The sequence below is a fragment of the Mytilus californianus genome, unplaced genomic scaffold, assembly GCF_021869535.1.
Source record: "Mytilus californianus isolate M0D057914Y unplaced genomic scaffold, xbMytCali1.0.p SCAF_8, whole genome shotgun sequence".
NCBI lineage: Eukaryota > Metazoa > Mollusca > Bivalvia > Mytilida > Mytilidae > Mytilus > Mytilus californianus.
The window spans coordinates 85,954,074-85,972,893 of NW_026262734.1; the positions used below are offsets into that span (position 1 = coordinate 85,954,074).

Sequence of the window (18,820 nt, forward strand, 5' to 3'; positions counted from 1 at the left end):
CAAAGTATCTAGAATAGTTTGGAGAGATATGCTTGCAACTAAGAAAAGATTTACAGGGACATTCAATGAAGGCTTTCAAAATGAATCAGTTCCACAAACATTGAAACACGTGGCTCTCTATCTGAAGACTGATACGTTGCAGTTGTTGTATCCTTTCGACGACAAGTTGCACAATTGAACTGTTATAGCTGAGAATTGGTACGTGCTGTCTGCGATTCAACGATATTACTGGACTTTGTCTCGATGTTTGGCCGACCTAGTATCATTCTTACAAAAGAAAACTAATGTATTAGGAACAGATTCATGTTGACAGCTGTTATTGATTGTACCTGTAAGCTATTCTTAGTATCAAGCACATCTCTCCAAACTATTTTGCCTGCTTTGGCTATGATGCTGCTTTCATTTTCACGCTTTTAAGATGTGACCTGTTTCAGAGCTTCACGAACACCTTCGTTGAAAATCAGGAAATAATCTACTTTGCTTGGATGCTTGCAGATCTGCTATGGCAGATACATTCTATTTTTTTTTAATGCGTTGTATCAATCCTTCCTTCCATGACAACTCCAAGTTGGTTTATGCGTTTACTGTATGATATAGCGTGATCCGGGAAGCTTGAAGATTGGCACAATATTTGTTTTAGACAGTGTGCCGTCTATGTATTTTATTATTTCGGAGAGCACAATTCCATGGACAACATATTCCTGGCTTTTTTCTGAGTTTTTTATTCTGCCTACTTGCCATGTTCTTGCGTTTTATCAAACATTAAGCATGAAATCGGCCTCCTGTGATATTACATCTCCAGCACTTAGTTTGGCTAAGACAACACAAAGTTGTACAAGTGCACAGTCAAAGTTCGGTCATAAATTAAATGATGTATACGTAATTTCTGTTGTAGAAAGTTACATGTACTAAGGCAAACGTGTAAGTAAAGGAAATTTTGATTCAGATACCTTTATTCGTAAACATGTGCATGGCTTATCTGACCACTTGGGGAATATCCAATTTAAATTAGAAAAACAAGTATAAATGCAAACAGCAAATTAATAAAAATAGCAAATAATGATATATTGGAAGTTCATGTTTTCGAAATGAAACAATACGTACATTTGTGCAAATTTACACCAATTTTAAGATTTACTCGGTCGGGGATCGATTCTAAAACCTTCTGCATTCGAAGTGAGCACGCTGCCTCTCACCCACTGAGACCACTTGAATCATTTATACTTATGTCAGATTCTCAGCTTTGTATAGTAAATTAGGTAATATTTATTTAAACGGCTTATACAGGGTACTTGATTATTGGCACAGACAGATTTTCTGACAAAAATCTAAAATGTAATAGTTTGCGTTTCAAAGCATGAATACATGTGCCAAAAAACTCATAAAAGGTACTAAGCTTATACATTTGTACTCCTGAACGCCACAGGCGCGTTTTCTATACAAAACACTCATCAGTGAAGCTCGATTTAAAGAACGAATATGTAAGTGTATTTCGAAGGTGTGTACAAATGTAAGCAACATTGTGTTTACATTGATATTGTTGGTTTTCGAAGGCCGATTTAACAAACATAACACAGGTTAACAATTCAGGTAAAAACTTCATCCTCACCCTATTTCCTTTGTTTGGATCTATATCTTCTCTTTCTAGTAACAACCGGACTATTTCCGAATGTACACAGTCAACTGCAACATGTAAAGGAGTGTCACCTTCGAACTGAAATAAAAAAAGTTACAACTGTCATCGTATTTATAAAAATGGTAAGAAATGACCGAATTTATAGAACTATTTGGAATATGAAATACTAGATATCGCTAGTTAACAATATGCGACGTTAACAATGTTAACGTTAACCTTTTTTTGTAAATTTCAATTTTTCTTAAATTGTAATTGATACTAAGTTAACTGCTTGTGTACGTAAACCATGCTCTGCCCATCGCATTTAAGATGTCCAAATAAACATGTATGTGGTTTTACTTTCGAAAAATAATAAATTGGACACTAAACATGTAGTTTTAAAACTGAACTGTTTTGTTTTTACATTGCAGTAACTGACACTAGTAAATGTAACTAGAGAATTAAATATATACAAATACATCTGATCTTGCCTCTTTTATAACCATCTGATATTAAAAAAGTTGTGTTCAAATATAACTAATGCATCTTAAAACGTAATCTAAAACAACCATATGCATAACCTATAAACTATTTAAATAACATACTGTATATTACAATACAACTTAATTTTTTACGGTTATAGGTTATGCATCAAGTGGCCCGAGACCATAATAATTTTATAAAAAAAGCACCTGCATCTGACAGGATTTTGTGTACATGAAGGTTAAATGTTTCGCCAAAACATATAAAAAATATACAAAGTCTACTAACCCATTCTCTCATAGCAACAACAAACATAACACTTCTTGTATTGGTGAAGCCCATGAGCCTCCGAGGAGAAGAAATCACATACTTTTAGCCTGACCAGCTTACTCACTTATGTTCAAAATAATATATCAGACAGGATATTGTAGGACTTTTCATTCATTGCATACACAAAAATAGTAAATGTTCAAAGAAAAGACAGAGAGGAGTAAAAATACACTTTAATTTAAGGAACTAAATTTGTGACAACAATATTTAAGAAGGGTTTAATTGTGGTCTCTGACTAGTTTGGTTCAAGTAAAATAAAATCCAATAAATCGCTGCTCAAATAATTGGGTATTTGTAAAAAAAGAAAATGGAAGTACATAAGCAAAAATGAAAGACAAGTACTTAGTATACAAAAATGTCCTTATCACAATAACACAATGCCGAGATGTATAAATAATTAACCCCGCAAAAAGAATATACCAAATAAAGGCAACAGTAGTATACTGCAGTCCAATGGTCATAAATCAATTAAGCGAAACAAATATGGGTTGCAAACTAAAACCGTGGGAAACACATCAACTATAAGAGGAAAACAACAAAAACATTGAACTTTAACAAAACAAACGCCAACATACATAAAAACGGACTATTTGATAACAACAAAATTGGACTAAACAGTAAAGGTAAAAAAATTACAAAAACAAATAAAAAGAACACTATAACACGTAATCAAAGATGATGAAAAACGTCAGAACCTAGAATCTAGAATAAAGACCGTCATGTATTATTTGTGAAATTGATACGGAATATTTATCAACAAAGCCTATGTATATTCAAATGAGCTTTTTAAAAAATGACGAGGCGTTCTTTGACATAACATTGGTTAATCAATTTTCTTGCTAGACACTGGTGACGTTTTAATAAAGTCTGAGTAGCGGCTGCAAGCTCCTGAATACCGAATGAGTTGGGAAATGTATATCCCATTTGCAGGTGACGTTAGTTTGTTGCTGCTAAAGGGGGGGGGGGATATATAATTTCAAAATTAAAATCATCTCATTTGTAGTAGATTCTGGTACTGTACTGCGACGAACACTTATGTTAAATTCGAGGTATACATGTAAGTTTAAAAATGAGGCGAAACAAGCCGTGTCTGCTATTTCTTTAATTTCTAGTTTTATGATATATTAATGTAACCCAATCAGAAAAAGAGCAACATAATCAATATATCTGAATATGAAATTAAATGATCTGGCTTCTTTAATTTTCTTGTTCTTTGATACAGATGCGTGCAGTCCTTACCTGTACAAAAATTAACTTGGAGTAGACTTTATGACTGCTTTCCAACTTAAGAAATTTTAAGCAGACAAGGAAGTTAACTTCGTCGGTGGTAGACTAGACCTAGATCTGCTTTTTTAGGACTGCTGCAGACCTGTTGACAAGTCTGCTCCAGACTAGACCTGTGGACAAGTCTGCTATTGACCAGTCCTGTGGATAGGTCCGCCCCAGACCCGACCTGGGGACAGGTCTGCTACTGACCAGACCTCAAGACTGGTCTGCTTATGACAAATCGCCGTGTTTAAGACTTTTCGTGTTAACTCTGAGCTTTTATCATTCAAACAATTATCGTATTGTTCTTTTCCCTCAGTATAGCAAATTACTATACTCGTTAGTGACTCTGTATACATACATATTATACACATTAAAAATTTCTTTTTTCATTTTTTATTCTTATATACATTAAATAAAGGCTATAAAATTTCAAACTTGTTGATCAAAATATATACATGCAGCTATCATAAGGAAATGAAAGGTTTTTTTTCAATTGGAAGGCAGATAGAAAGGTTATCCAACGCATTGGAAAACTATTTTTATATGATGGGATATAAACATCATTGTTGACGTTGCTTCGTTCCCCATTTCTTACTGTCTCTTTCTAAATATAATTATATGCATTTAATACATGGAGTTTCCATCGTAATTCGTCTTGTTGTTGTTTTCCTTGTTTTTACGATTCAATTTTTGACAAAATGTTCAATCGAAAATTGTATAGTGTCCGAATGTATACTAAGTGTGTTGTGTGGTTAAAAACTATATCGTCAATTTCGGCAGATTCGTCTTTACCGGTTATAAATGATGCCTGGGACGTCTGAAAAAATAAACTCATCCTGAACATGAATGAAATATTTGCCCCTGGACGTTTATCTACCAAAAAAATCAATCAAACGGCATTATATACTAGACTACACTATCCCCAGATGATACGGTCTCATACCTTTCATCATAAAGTACAAACATAATCAGTCATGTCATTGTTGGATGATGCAGTCAAATAGTTTTGTTATACAACATGTACAAGCCAGCTTGAGCATGTTGAGATATATAAATACTACTGATTTTTTGTGACGCATCATTAATTTGAATAAAAGAGGACATGCTGGCACTCTAAATAGATGCAGATAAAATTGTGTAGTCATTGTGTTCCAATATTGCTGTCATTTGTATTATACAATCCATCCTGACATAAACAAAATAACTGATTTATTATGTGGCCATATAAATTTACATAATAAAGTGCAAATATAGTTGATGCGGTCAAATGTTTTTGTTATACAAGCCAGCCTGAGGTATCCAAACTACTGAATTAGTTGAACGCCTCATTATTTTGAATAACAAGAGGACATGCTGGTACTCTCAATTGATGCAGACAAAATGTTGTAGTCATTGTGTTCCAATATTACAGTCATTTGTATCATACAATACATCCTGACATTAAAAAAAATAAAATTACTGATTTATCATGCGGCTACATACATTTACATAATAAAGTGCAAATATGGTCAGTTTTGGTTGATGCGGTCAAATAATATAGTTAAGCGAGCCAGTCTGAGATATGAAAACTGCTGATTTTTTGTGATGATTTAATTATTTGAATAAAATGAGGACATGCTGGCACAGTTAATTGATGCAGAAAAAGAAACAGTAGTAACGATGTCACTCTGAATTATAGCCGACCATTAACATGATATATATTAGTAACTGTACACTAATATTGCTTTCATTTATCATGATTATTTTTATACAATTTATGTACTATGCATTATTGTCATTGTTTATTGATTTTATCTGATAACCAAATTTTTAAGAATAATTAGGCTACATTTTAAAACAGATCAGAACGTAAACATTTTATATAGAATACATGTACATACGACTTCAAGAATTGCATACTTATTGAAATATATGTTCAACGCACATTAGCAATGTACATGGTGTAAACAATATCGTTTTCAATTTATAAAAAAAGGCAGATAACGGAGAAATGCATATAACAAAGAAATATTTTATGCGTACTACTTTATTCACAAATATATTTAGTCTGTATTGTTTATATCAAGAAACAAAGACATTTAAAAATATTTAATGAATGCATGTAGAGCGGTCCTGGTTACAAGTTAATTCGGTGTTAAGCAGACCAGCCAAAAGTTAACTTGAGATCAGGTCTGATTTGATCGGAGTTGTCAAAATTAAAGTTAACTTATTGCAGGACTGGTGTCGAAGTTAACTTATAATGGTAGCGGACCTGTATCAAAGTTAACTTTTTCGGCAGTCATAAAAACAGTCCTAGGACCAAGTCCGCTTTTCGAGTTAAATTGATTGTGGTCCTATGATTGGTCAGAGTAGTCATAAATCCTGCCGCAGGTTAACTTTTACCAGTCAAAATGTCTGCTTAGCAAGTTAACTTGCTGTACAGGTTAGGACTGCACCCATCTGTAAGTGTCTGATGAAACTTCGACTCATATGCAAATAAGAAAAAAAGGCCGGCAAGGAGAGGCGCACTGTTCATACCCATAGGAATGCCGACAATTTTTTGAAAAGGTCCTCTGTGTAGCATGTTTTCCTTTTTTTTCACTATAAACAAAATGTGCCGTATGGTGTTCAAAATCAATACATTTATACCGTATGCTACCATTTTTATATTGAAAAGCACTGCGTGTTATTTCTTTTAGACGATTTTCCAATTTCACATGGGAATTGGTAGTATACAGGGTTGAAAAAAAACAAAAAGTTTCGATAGAATTTATTTCAGTGAAAAATCGAGATTTAAAATTATCCAGCATATCTTTAGAGTTTTTTAGAAACCACATATGGTTACGCGAGTAAACAGTTTCGAAGTATTTCTGAAGACCCTCTTTCACTGCGGACAGACATTTTGTCAATCTAGTGGACAATTTCTTTGTAGAACATGCAGATAAGCCGGCAATGTACCGTTGTGTGCACGAAATTTTGTGAAGCTTACGTATTCAATACACATAAGGTAAGTCCTCAGATTCGCTGTGTTTCTTATTAAAAAAGATTGTTCAATAAATCACACTATAAATAATTAAAATGCAGAAAGAAAAGAGCGCCTGTGCATTATTTAATCGGATCTAATCTTCATAGTATAGATACAAAAACCACTTTGTTTCTGTTATTTAAATATATACTGAATACTATTGATGGTCATCTAGTAAAACGCGTAAAAAACCAACCCCTTTGTCTGACATTCGTGTTTGAGAGGTCAACAATTAGTAAATAAAATACACAATACATAATTCTAACTATTCTGAATCTAGTAAAGTCTTTTCACAATTTCGGTTCGTAAGAGACTGTTCAAAGTCAGAACTATTACGTTTAATCACTAATGCATCCAAGGAAGAACGACATTTCCAAAATCAAAAACTAGAACATTAAATTAACACGTACTTTGTTGGGAAAAATGGAGATCACATATTCTTTATGAATTGCTTGTTATCATGTTATCATCATTGAATACATTTTCGTTGATTCATTGAGCTGTCTATGATTTTTGTTTATCCCATTTTCATCGTTTACATCTGCATCTTTGGCAAGATTTCAATAACCAAATACAGCAGCATTGCGGAGATTTTGCACGAAAATATATATGATAAAACGATTATCCTTAATATAGAATAATGGCTTTGATAGAATAGAACCCAAAGGTCATGAAGATGTATTTTAATAATAAACATGCATTTTTTGCCGATATTGTAACTGCTCTTTTTCATTAATACTAGAAAGTAATCAGCATAAGCGCGGAAAATGAGGATACTTTAAATGTATCTGAAAACTCGTCACAGAATATTCCGACATCACTTTTATGATGAAGTGGCTTCAGAAATTCAGTCTGAACAATTTAACAGTCATGATTTCATAAATCATACTGTTTTTATTACAGTTTGGTTAAAATCTATTGCAACTCGATTGTTTGTCTTGTTATACGCATAATGAAAACACATACACATGTTTTAATATATATAATGCGTATTATATACAATCTATATGGATTATACATACCATGCGGATATTTGTTGTCTATACAGGTATACAGGGAGTTAACCACCCAACCATCATCTTATTAGACGCTAATGTTTGTAAATAGTCTTATTGCGTAGAGACGTTGTTATTTGAGATGCTAATTCCAAGCCCTTCATAGAAAATCAGCTGAATCAATCAAAACCCAAGTAAGGAGAACATTCTGACTGTTGCAGATCTGTTTAATTCTTTTATTTGTATCACAAAAAACGTTGCTCTCCGTCGGATTTCGTAGAAAACAAGAAAACATTTGACCCTGTATATTCCCAAGAAAAAAAAAATATTATGATCATATCCTATATCTTTGAATTTGTTTTCTGAAACTGTAATATGTTTAGTTATTTCCATAATTTTTTGTATTGAATCTTTTAAGCTTCTTTCATGTCTGTAATGCAAACGTTTTTTTCTCTTAATGAGTGAGATAAAAAGGATTGTGTAACACTTTGTTCATTGCCTTTTATCGTTTAAGTGATGTTAAAAGAGTTTTTATTATCCCAGACAATTATTAATGTAGTCTTTCTTGCTTAAGTAAGATGTTGTAACTGCGAAAGGGATTGACTATTGCAAAATCATTTTACATGAGAGGCGGACATTTAAAAAAATGGTACAGTTTACTTTTGGAAACTTTTTTTTAGAGTTTAAAAAAACAAAGCTGCTTTGGGATATAAAGTCATCGAATCAAAGGACGACAAAACAACTATTTGTTGCAATTTGTTAAGACATTGGACAATAAAGACTGCTTGTAAGTAAACTTAACACAAATATATAAGGACATACTAGTCAAATACATTTAATTTACAGTCCGTCTTTTAACATAGTCTGATAAGTTACGCTGGTTAATCGAAAGTTGACGTAATTGATGGAAATACCGATGATCAGATAGCGTTGTTTTCAATTGATAAACAGCTGATGACATGTGCAACACGATGTTTAGGAAGGGAAGAAATAAAAAAACTGGTAAAGAATAATACTTTTTATTGAGGAATCTGGTATATCACAGTTTAAATCGATAATCTTATATGTTCTAACTTTTTCTGCGAGGAGAGCGATTGTTTCGTTAGTCTTTATTATCAAAATATAGAGAAAAGAAATATTCGTTTGACCATGTAGGTCAAATTTTCGAAATTTTCCGTTACCTGTTGCAGACGATTCGTACACATTATACCCCTCAATTTGAGAATCGACTAAGCTCTCCATCAGGATATTTATATTTAATCATTAAATCTCCATCAGGGTATTTATATTAAAAATTTATATTAAAAACATGCTTTAAATAATGATGGAAAGGTTTTAAATATCAGTCGCAATAGGTTTTATCTCCAGTTATGTAATCATTTTTGAAATTTTCCTTTGACCGATGCAAACGGTTCGCACACATTACACCCCTCAATTTCAGAATCGACTAAGCTATCCATCATGGTCAGTATATTTATGTTAAAAACATGCTGTAAATAATGATGGAAAGGTTTTATATATCAGTCACAATAGGTTTCTCTCCATTCTGTAAAATATATCATTTAATTTATTGATATCGAAGGTATTAGAGGTCATGCAGTCTACATAACTGTTAGCTGTAATCATGGTATAGTGGTAATTAATAAGTATGACAATGTCTCGAATTAATAATGAAGATTTCCTTTAGATTCTGTTGTACCTTTTTGATTCATTTTTTTTATATGGTGTCTGAAGATTTTACTTAGATTATGTTGTACCCTCGAGGTTATAACTATTTGATTCATTTTTTTTTATTTGGAATTTTGCTTCATAAAAGTCGCAGTATTTTTGTATGATACATACAGATAAGATAAGATAAAATAAGATATATCACAGTGCAATGTATGATAAAAATACGAAGGGGAGCAGGGGCAGATCCAGTAATTTTAAATGGGGTTCCCAACCAAGGATATTAGGGGGGAGGTGTTCCAGCCATATTTCCCATTTAAATGCATTGATCTTTCAAAAACAGGATTCCAACCCCGAAACCACCTTCATCCAAGATCTGCTACTGGGTGGACACTTTTCTGGAATCAAAGCCTGGGAATGAGAGGGATGTAGGTTGGAGGGAATTGATAGTCGGGCGGGAACCAGGTGACGATATGGTAGTGAAAAAGGGATAATTTATGCTTCACCAAAAAAAATGGTAAGAGGGAGGGATGTGGGAATCATCTCATGTCCCCCCCTCAATTACAGGAGTCAGTGTATTAAGTCACTGAATTAATTTTTTAGGTTTCCTGCAATTACTTTACTCCGGCCAGATTAACAGTTTCGTTGGAAATAGTACTTTTTAACTCTCAACCAAACATCAGACAAACTTAAAAAATTTAATGATTCAAGATTTCAGCTTAATATTTTTTATACGACTCTGTTTTAGACGGGACGAATTATGGAATACCGTTGTCTGACCATCTGTGTGTCGTTAACACGTCGTACAATAAATACAACCTGCTTTCACAATTTCCCATAAAACTTTGGTGAATTGTTTATATCTTTCGACTTTTGATGTTAGCTCCCTTTAGATTTTTTTTTCAGAAAACCAATCACATGTTATTTAAATATAAATCCAATTATATTATTACAGAATCCGTCCTTTTGTTTTGAAGTAAAAATGAAACAGTACTTCTCTAAAAGCCCTGAAACCACTTTTGCATGAAGCCGTACATGTACCTGCGATACCATGAATCCCTGATACCTTATTAAAATATAAAGTCATCACTGCAATTTATTAGTGCAAAAGAAAAATTTACTTTGTAAACAAGGAATGTAACTGAACAAAATTGACTATTTGTATTTTTATATTTGCTCTAAATATGCATGAAATATTTGCGACTGTACATCAATCAATCAATCAACCTACAAGAGTTAATGTATGTGTTGCAAATTATTATGCTCAATAAAAACAACTGACTTTGAACAAACCAATGCTAATAAATTACCACTTAATCAATAGTTGGAGCACTGAGAAAACTTGCACTAGTCCAGTAAAAACTGGCAAGATAAAACTGAATTTATTTGTGTATATTTGTGTTTTACCCGTGTCCATCTGTACGTCCGTACATCCCAAAATTGGTTTCCGTTCTCTTACTTTTAATTGCCTTGACCAAATGTTATGAAACTTAAACACAATGCTTATTGATACAAAACACAGATCAAGTAAGAACTTTGGTAGCGATACTTTTACTATTCTACAGTTATTCCCCTTTACAAATGAAAAAGTTGCTAAATTTTTCGCTTCCTTTCTCTATTTTAGTTTGCCTCATTCAAATATTATGAAACTTATATGCAATGCTTAAGCTTATTACCACAAAACATAGATGATGTTTGAATTTTTGTGGCCTCACTTTTACTGTTCTAGAGTTCTGCACCTTTACAAATGGAAAAATTACAGAATTTTTCGTTTTTGTTCTCAAACTTAAGTTTTTCTCAAGCAAATGTTATGAAACTAAAACACAATGCTTATTACCACAAAAAAAAAACAGATGAAGCACACATTTGGGTAGTGTCACTTTTACCTTCTTCAGTTATGTATCTTTATAATCCTATATCAAAGCGGGGGCATCATCTGTGTCCCATGGACATATTCCCCATTTATCCTAATATTTGGTGTCTGTTTACTCATCAATGAATGTCAGAACCTTTGTGCATAAATATTGAGGACATAGTTGAGCTTAAAGTTTTTATCAAGTTGACAAGTTTTTGTCAAATAACAATTATTGGACATCTTAAATTTGGGAGAGTAAATATTCAGACACATTTTGATGAAGTAAATAATTGGACCATTTGGGATTGTGAAATTAACATGTCTGGGCGATTTGTGGTTTTAATGAACACGTATGTGAAAGTTACATATATACATGTACATGCTGTTCGGTGTGAGCCAAGGAATTTTTCGAATGATATAAAATTTGTGTTTCAATTTCATTTTTCAGGACTGACATCATATCCACATATTTGGTTCACAAAAACTTACAACAAAAATTGATTGTATAAAGTTAAACTGAAATAGTAATGACTTACAAGTATTTTTTTCTAGTACGATTTTTTGGGACCTTCAAACTAATTTTTTGGGAGTATGCAACAGGAAACACACCTATTTTTAATGGCCTTAAATGAAACTGCACGTAATTATATATTGATCAAGAATTTAACAAAATAAAATATTTTGGGCATGTTACATCTTAAAATTAAAAGGTCAAACCTCAGAAAATTACAATAAGACCATCATCAACATCATCTTAAAAAAACATGTCATATTCCTTTCAAATAAATGCCAAGTGAATATATTCATGTCTAACAATAAGAAAACAACCCAAATGCCAAAGATAATTGAAAGACGTCTAGAGGTCAATACGCAATTTCAAACAATCGAAAAAATAAAAACTAAAAGTACAGCTAATTGTTGAAATATTTGAAATATTTTTAATGTTTCACAACTTTTTTAAGTATTAGGTTCAACCTAACATTTTATAAAACTTTGATTTCACTGCGGCTAGTCTGTAAAATAGACATCAATGTTCTTATTTCAAAAAAATAAGGACACTCAGCATATACAATTAATGTGTGCATGAAGTGACAACTACTTGCTAGCAACTGAATGTTTTACCACACCTAAATATGTTTTAGTTGGAATACGTATATATAATATAAATAAATATGCCTTTTTCAAGACTTCTGATCCATGTTGTTTGGCATGTTTGTTGGATCATCGATGGTCAGAGGTGGTTATGAAGGGTGAATGTTCATGATAGGCTTCTATAACAAAGTATAACACTGGATTGAGCTTTTTGTCTAAGTGTATTATCAAATTGCTATGCAAATGCATTCTTTGTGAAATAAAGATTTGGCACACAACTCACAATTGCACATGAGGTAAGGTAAGATGATCACAACTGTCAGCACAAGGAGTTGTTGAGGAAGCATCCATTCGATGTAAGTATTTAAGGGGAGATTAAAGCATTTCATTTACACCTAAACCGAACATTTTTTGTCAAGAAGCCAAATAAAGAAAAGTACAAATTTACCAAACAATGCTCGTGCTACTAGCAATATAACGCTAGGTGGTTTTGTGGGACTTTTTAAAAACATGACAAAATGTGCTGTCTACTGATGAGTCCTGAGTTTAAATGATCGTTCACTTATACATACTGGTAATGTTAGCAAGTATATTTTTTTTTAATCCTTTTGTCCGTCAGTCCTGTTCATATCTAAAAGACTTTTTATCAGTTTGTAGGAGTTTTGGGCATCTGTATTGATATCTGACATAATTCGTATATTGTTGTTACTCAAAACCATAATAAGTCTTCATAGAAACAATTTAGACATGTAGACAACATCTTTTACTAACGATACTGTGATGACCCTGAGCAAATTTACAGTTTTATGTGGACAAACCACAAAGAAATTAACATCTCAAAGGAACAAAAATAGAACCATACAAATACTTCATGCTTGCAGGTCCTCGGATACCATCTCGCATATTAAAATCACATCATGCAGAAATGCACCTTATGTGATCCTCTTCTTTTTTGAGTTTTTGCTGCTATCCGAAATCAAAATTGTGGAACATATTTTATCGGAATCATTTGAGAATATTTGCAATCTTCTGCTTCTTTAAGTAAATCTCCCCAGGGTTGGAGCATACTCAGCTAGCTGTGTTCCATTAACGGATCTTTTTTAAAAATGATAAATGTATTCAAAAAGAAGTTATTCCAAAGTTAAAATGTTGAAAGGAAAACCCCAAAATGGAACGTTGCACATGCACAAAATTTAATTACAGAAACGTACATATTTATATTCACGAAGCACTCAAAGCATGTTGGCCAATATGTAGATTTGATACTAAAAGCAATGTCTAACTAAATAAAATCTTTGAACGGTTGGCACTGATTTAAATTAGTGTCTCCTCCATGACAGTCTTGAACATTAAAACTAAATATTAAATAAAAGACACTGCTATTTAAGTGTTTGGTACAGATTTGCTGTCACTGTTCAACATAGAACCCTATAGGAGAAAACCAGATACCTCTTTATGTCAAAAAACACTATCAAACATCCAAACTTACTATCCACACTGATCTGTTTTCACACTTGTTTAAAAATAAAAAAAATATCCAACCGACCGATTAATACATTCTTTGTCAGATTAGTTTTTAGAAATACGTTTCTCAAAGATATGATCACTGAGGGATCGTTTACCTAAAACCATTGATTCATTAGGTTGCCTATTTTATTATCCTTACCCATTCACCGTGTGAATCGTTTACATCTGCACCTTTGTCAAGACAATCCCTGACCTTTTCTAATTCCCCCAAAAAAACAGCAAACTTCAGATCCTGTAAAGAAAAACACACTCATGTTATTTGACGAGTATCCTTAATTTGGAATACTAGCAATGGTTTTTATAATATAGTACATGTAGTATGTGTAATACTTCATGTGAATTTCCTCGTAAAATAAAAATAACCATTGTTCGAAACACTTTCTACTGATCTCCCTTTGTACATTCTTTGGTATTACTTCAATTATACCAATATACACCTACTCCTTAAAGTTTGGTATACACTGAAAAGGTTAAGAGTAAAAAGACATGTGCACGCCATCGAACGGGAGATAAATAAGATGGCATATATGGATATTGCATTCATAATGCAAGCATCACTTTTGCAGGAATCGGATGAAGTGTTATTAATGTTGCGTCAATATTTGGTGCTTTTTTAGCAGCTCCTGTAATGTGATATACTGTTCGGGGCAATACTTCTGATTACTAGTGCATTTAATCTACACTATGCAAATAATTTAATGTTAAAGAAAACAATACAGAAAATAAAAGAGATTATGCATTTGTTATCGTATGCAGTGGTAAAATCTCTTATTTTGATTAATAAATAAATATTTCTCATTGCGTCATTTTACTGCGTATTCCTGACGGCTGACATCTCCTTTGATTCATTATTCTATTTTATTCTACAAAGAAATTCACACGAATATCAAAAATGTAAATTTTAGAAAATGTGGGGTATACTTCAATAAGAAAAGTGAACCTTTTGGCACAAACAACCATACAACAAAATGGTTTTGTAATTATTATACCATGAAACGGCACATTTGTGTTAATTTATAGCAAACTAAACAATATAACAATAAGGCAGTCAATAAAGCGTATCAAACCTAAGTACGTTTGACTTTATTTGTATTCTGAGTCAGTAGTTAATATTATTAATACTAATTGATAAATAAAAAAAGGTGGAATATACCAAGGAGAGAATAACAAAATCATGAGTAGAAGAGAAATCATGGCATAAATGAAAAACCAGTAGAGAAAAACAACATTTGACATTCATTCGTAAGACTGCGTATCCGTCGTGTTGCTCATAGTAGCACAGTTTGTGTTAAGTCTAATTCGGTGATAACGAAGAACAACATGTTATTGAATGAAAACAATACTTTGTTAATAGTAAAATATCAAATACCAATCTGTGTTCATTAACTTTGTTCATAAACTGTCATAATACAAACGTAGTAAACATTAGAAAATTACTATACGCAATAGGGATTTAAACTCTTGAAATTTATGCTACGTCAAAATTCGAATTTGGAATACGGTATATTCTAAATTTAAAAAATATACCGTTACATACAAAAAAAACATTTAAATCATATGATTTTATCATTTATCATTATAATTACCTTATTTAGCGACTTCTGATCCATCTTCTTTCTGTAAAAGAAAATTCAAAACAGCAATGAGTAATTTCATCATTTAAGTTTTGATTAAGACGTGATTTAGCACATAGACCTGTTGACCTGAAAACAAAGTAATCAGAGATAATAAGATTACTATTTAGGACGTTAAACGCTTGTTTCACACAATACTCATCAGTGGCGGTCGTATGTTTACGTTTTGTCCAGTTGAATAAGGTTTGCAGATATGTTTGTCCTTGGACAAAGCATTGCTTGAAAGTATATGGCTTCCAAAGTTGTCATGGAATGACTGAACCAATTGATTATATATTTTGATAATTAGTCCTATCATAAGAATCAGAAGATCAGCGTAGGACTTTTGTAAAGGAGTTGTAGTCTTTGGACAGAAAATAACATAAACGGTACCAATTTTAATGCATCAGATGCCCTTTTCGACAACTTTAGTCTCTTAAGCTCGAAGACAAACATTTAAGAATTGAAGAGCCGTTAAAACAAATGAGTGAAAATAATAAAGCAAAAGTCGGTTAAGGAATCAGAGCTTTGCGTGAGGGAGATTTTAAATAACTTTTTACAATTACTGACAACGAAAGCAGTATTTCTTAAAAAAAAAACAACATTAAAACAAAAATATTTATTGAGATTGTGAAAATGTTGAAACTACTAAATTTATTCTGAAAACAGTAGTTATGTTTTGTTGAAAGTTACAAATGAATTTACCATTTAAATAACTTTCAAATGTCTGTTAAAGTTGTAATTGTGTCTTTGTTCAAAAAAGTGTTTTTTAGCAGAAAGGGCTAAACATATCAATATTGAAATTTACCTCACAAAAAGAACATCACTGTATTCAGTAAATAACTACTGAATATATCTGAGACCAAATCATGTTAGCTTAAGCAGTGGAAAATGAGTCAAGTTTGAAACTGCCCGCCCCTAGCATCTATAAAAGTTATGAGTGCATTAAACAGTGCTTTAAAGACCAGACATTACTTGCTTATCTCATAAAGAACTCACGCGTTTCTTATTTTTGATATAAAAATTGATATTTTTGGGGGAGGGGCATTTCTGTTTTCGGTTTGATTAATGAAATTAGTGCGTAAAAAGAAGAGCAGTAACAACAAGTTAACATTTTAAACATATTACACACAAACAGTCCAGAGAAAAAATTTCAAGTACGTGTTAACATCGTCCAGTACTTAGAAATTCACTCCTGATATTGTTTGACCATGATTTGTGCAAATCGGTCAAAATATGTTAAATAACTGAATGCTGTTTCCGTCAGTGATACATTTAGTAGTCTGTATGCGACTTAGTTGTTGTGGGGATATTTGTTCTATTTCTTAACACAAACGAATGCATGTCAATATAGATTCCTTCACTGCAACAAGTATGATACGATATTTCTCCACTCAAGACAGATAAATTTTGATATTTTAAGCACGAGGCTCGTCGAGCTTTTAACTGATTAAAATTGTACTGTTGAGAAAGAAGAAATATCGTGATACATGAGTTATAATGGTAGAATCTGTTTCTCTTATGATTTTTTTTCTGCGTTTTAAAAGATTAGCAGAATGTTGTGTTCTTCATATGTGACGTCATCTGGAATGGTCACTTTTGTTAATAACGTCACAATGAAAAAATCAGAAGACTGTTATCTGATCATTCAAACCACTTGTACAACACAACAATAATGATATGTGATATGATTGCCAATAATACAGAGAAGTGTTTCTCATTATCGTTTTTTTATATAGATTAGACCGTTCGTTTTCCTGTTTGAATGGTTTTATACTAGTCATATTTTGGGGCCCTTTATATCTTACTGTTCGATGTGAGCCGGGACTCTGTGTTGAAGACCGTACTTCGACCTATAATGGTTTATTTTTACAAATTGAGACTTGGATGGAGAGTTGTCGCATTGGCACTCGTATCACATCTTCTTATATCTATCCATCAACCACTGAACGTCAAGGTTGGAAGAAGTTACATGTCATCGTTACAGTATATTATGTTTACATTTGTTTGATTCGTATCATGTGTATATGATAAAATCCACTTACATGTGTAAAAAAATAAATGATTGTGTCGTTTAGATTTTCTTTGAATGGTAACCACATAATCATATTTGTTAAATGTATTATAAATACTTTTAATCAATATTTTGAACTGGAAAAGTACTATTTGTTTTCAACACACATGTATATGTACATTACAGCATTGATCTAACTTACAGAAGAGGCAAACGTTTTTGGAAACGTCCAGCAATTGTTACAAATTCCAACTGAAATAAATTGGGGAAAAGAAGGTCCTATATTCGCGCGTAGAAACTACCTATTAGAGGAAACGCGAACAAAAGCACGTCCCACTGTTTTACACATCTAATCATTCGTGATGTTATAATCACATTCATTTCATAGTGCATATCTTTAAGACAATAAAAGCACACGCTGAAATGTCTCGCCTGCTTTACTACCATTGATTTTTTTTTTGATAGCACTTAATATAAAATTGTACTACACGTACAAGTATCACTATACCTTAACATGATCCAAAAAAATGGGGTCAAGGTCAGATAAACCAAGCCACAAATCCATGTACACCTTACAATTATTCCATACATTGAAAACAGTTGATTTATTGCTTATAGTATACAACAAACAGTTCGATCTATGAAAACTATTACCAATGAAGCATGAATATGAGATCAAGGTCAGATGAACCCTGCCAGACACACATGTAATCTTTACAATCATTCCATGGATCAAATACAGTATCTAAAAAACAAACTTTACCAGGAAAACTTAACATTGACCAATGACCATGAATTGAGGTCAAGGTGAGATGACACCTGTCAGTTTGACATATACACCTTACAATCATTCCATACACCCAAAATAATAGACCTTTTGCTTATTGTATCTGCGATATGAACTTGACCACGAAAACTTAACCGTGTTCATTGTTCCATGAATTGAGGTCATGGTTAAGTGAATAGTGTCTGACAGGCATGCGGATCATGCAAGGTATGCACAAACTAGATATAGATATCCTTTTACTCGATATATTAGAGACATAACTTTTTTTCAAATAGTCTCTGAACCACGAAAATGAGGTCAGAAACAAAGTACATATGACAGGCGGAAACGTCATAACATAAAGCATCTCTATACACAGTATAAAGCATCCAGGTCTTCTACCTTCTGAAATATTAAGGTTTTTAGCAGCTACCGCGGCCGTCGTGCCGGATCACTATCCCCATGTCGGGCTTATAAGTCGCAGGCTCGACAAAAAAAATTTCACAAATGCGCTTTCTTCATAATATTTGTACAGTGTGTTGTACTCATTTGTAATTAATTATATCTAAATTATAAAAAAAGGTCACCA

General features: G+C 32.5%; 1 long non-coding RNA gene across 1 annotated transcript; it reads right to left on the reverse strand.

Annotated features, from left to right (window-relative positions):
- Positions 1-1,615: 1,615 nt before the first annotated feature.
- On the reverse strand, positions 1,616-15,456 carry LOC127712512 (uncharacterized). The gene is made up of 3 exons (XR_007987113.1): positions 15,425-15,456; positions 13,978-14,070; positions 1,616-1,714 (listed from the first exon to the last, which is right to left on the reverse strand). It is a non-coding gene; the product is annotated as an uncharacterized LOC127712512 (long non-coding RNA).
- Between the last annotated feature and the right edge of the window lie 3,364 nt (positions 15,457-18,820).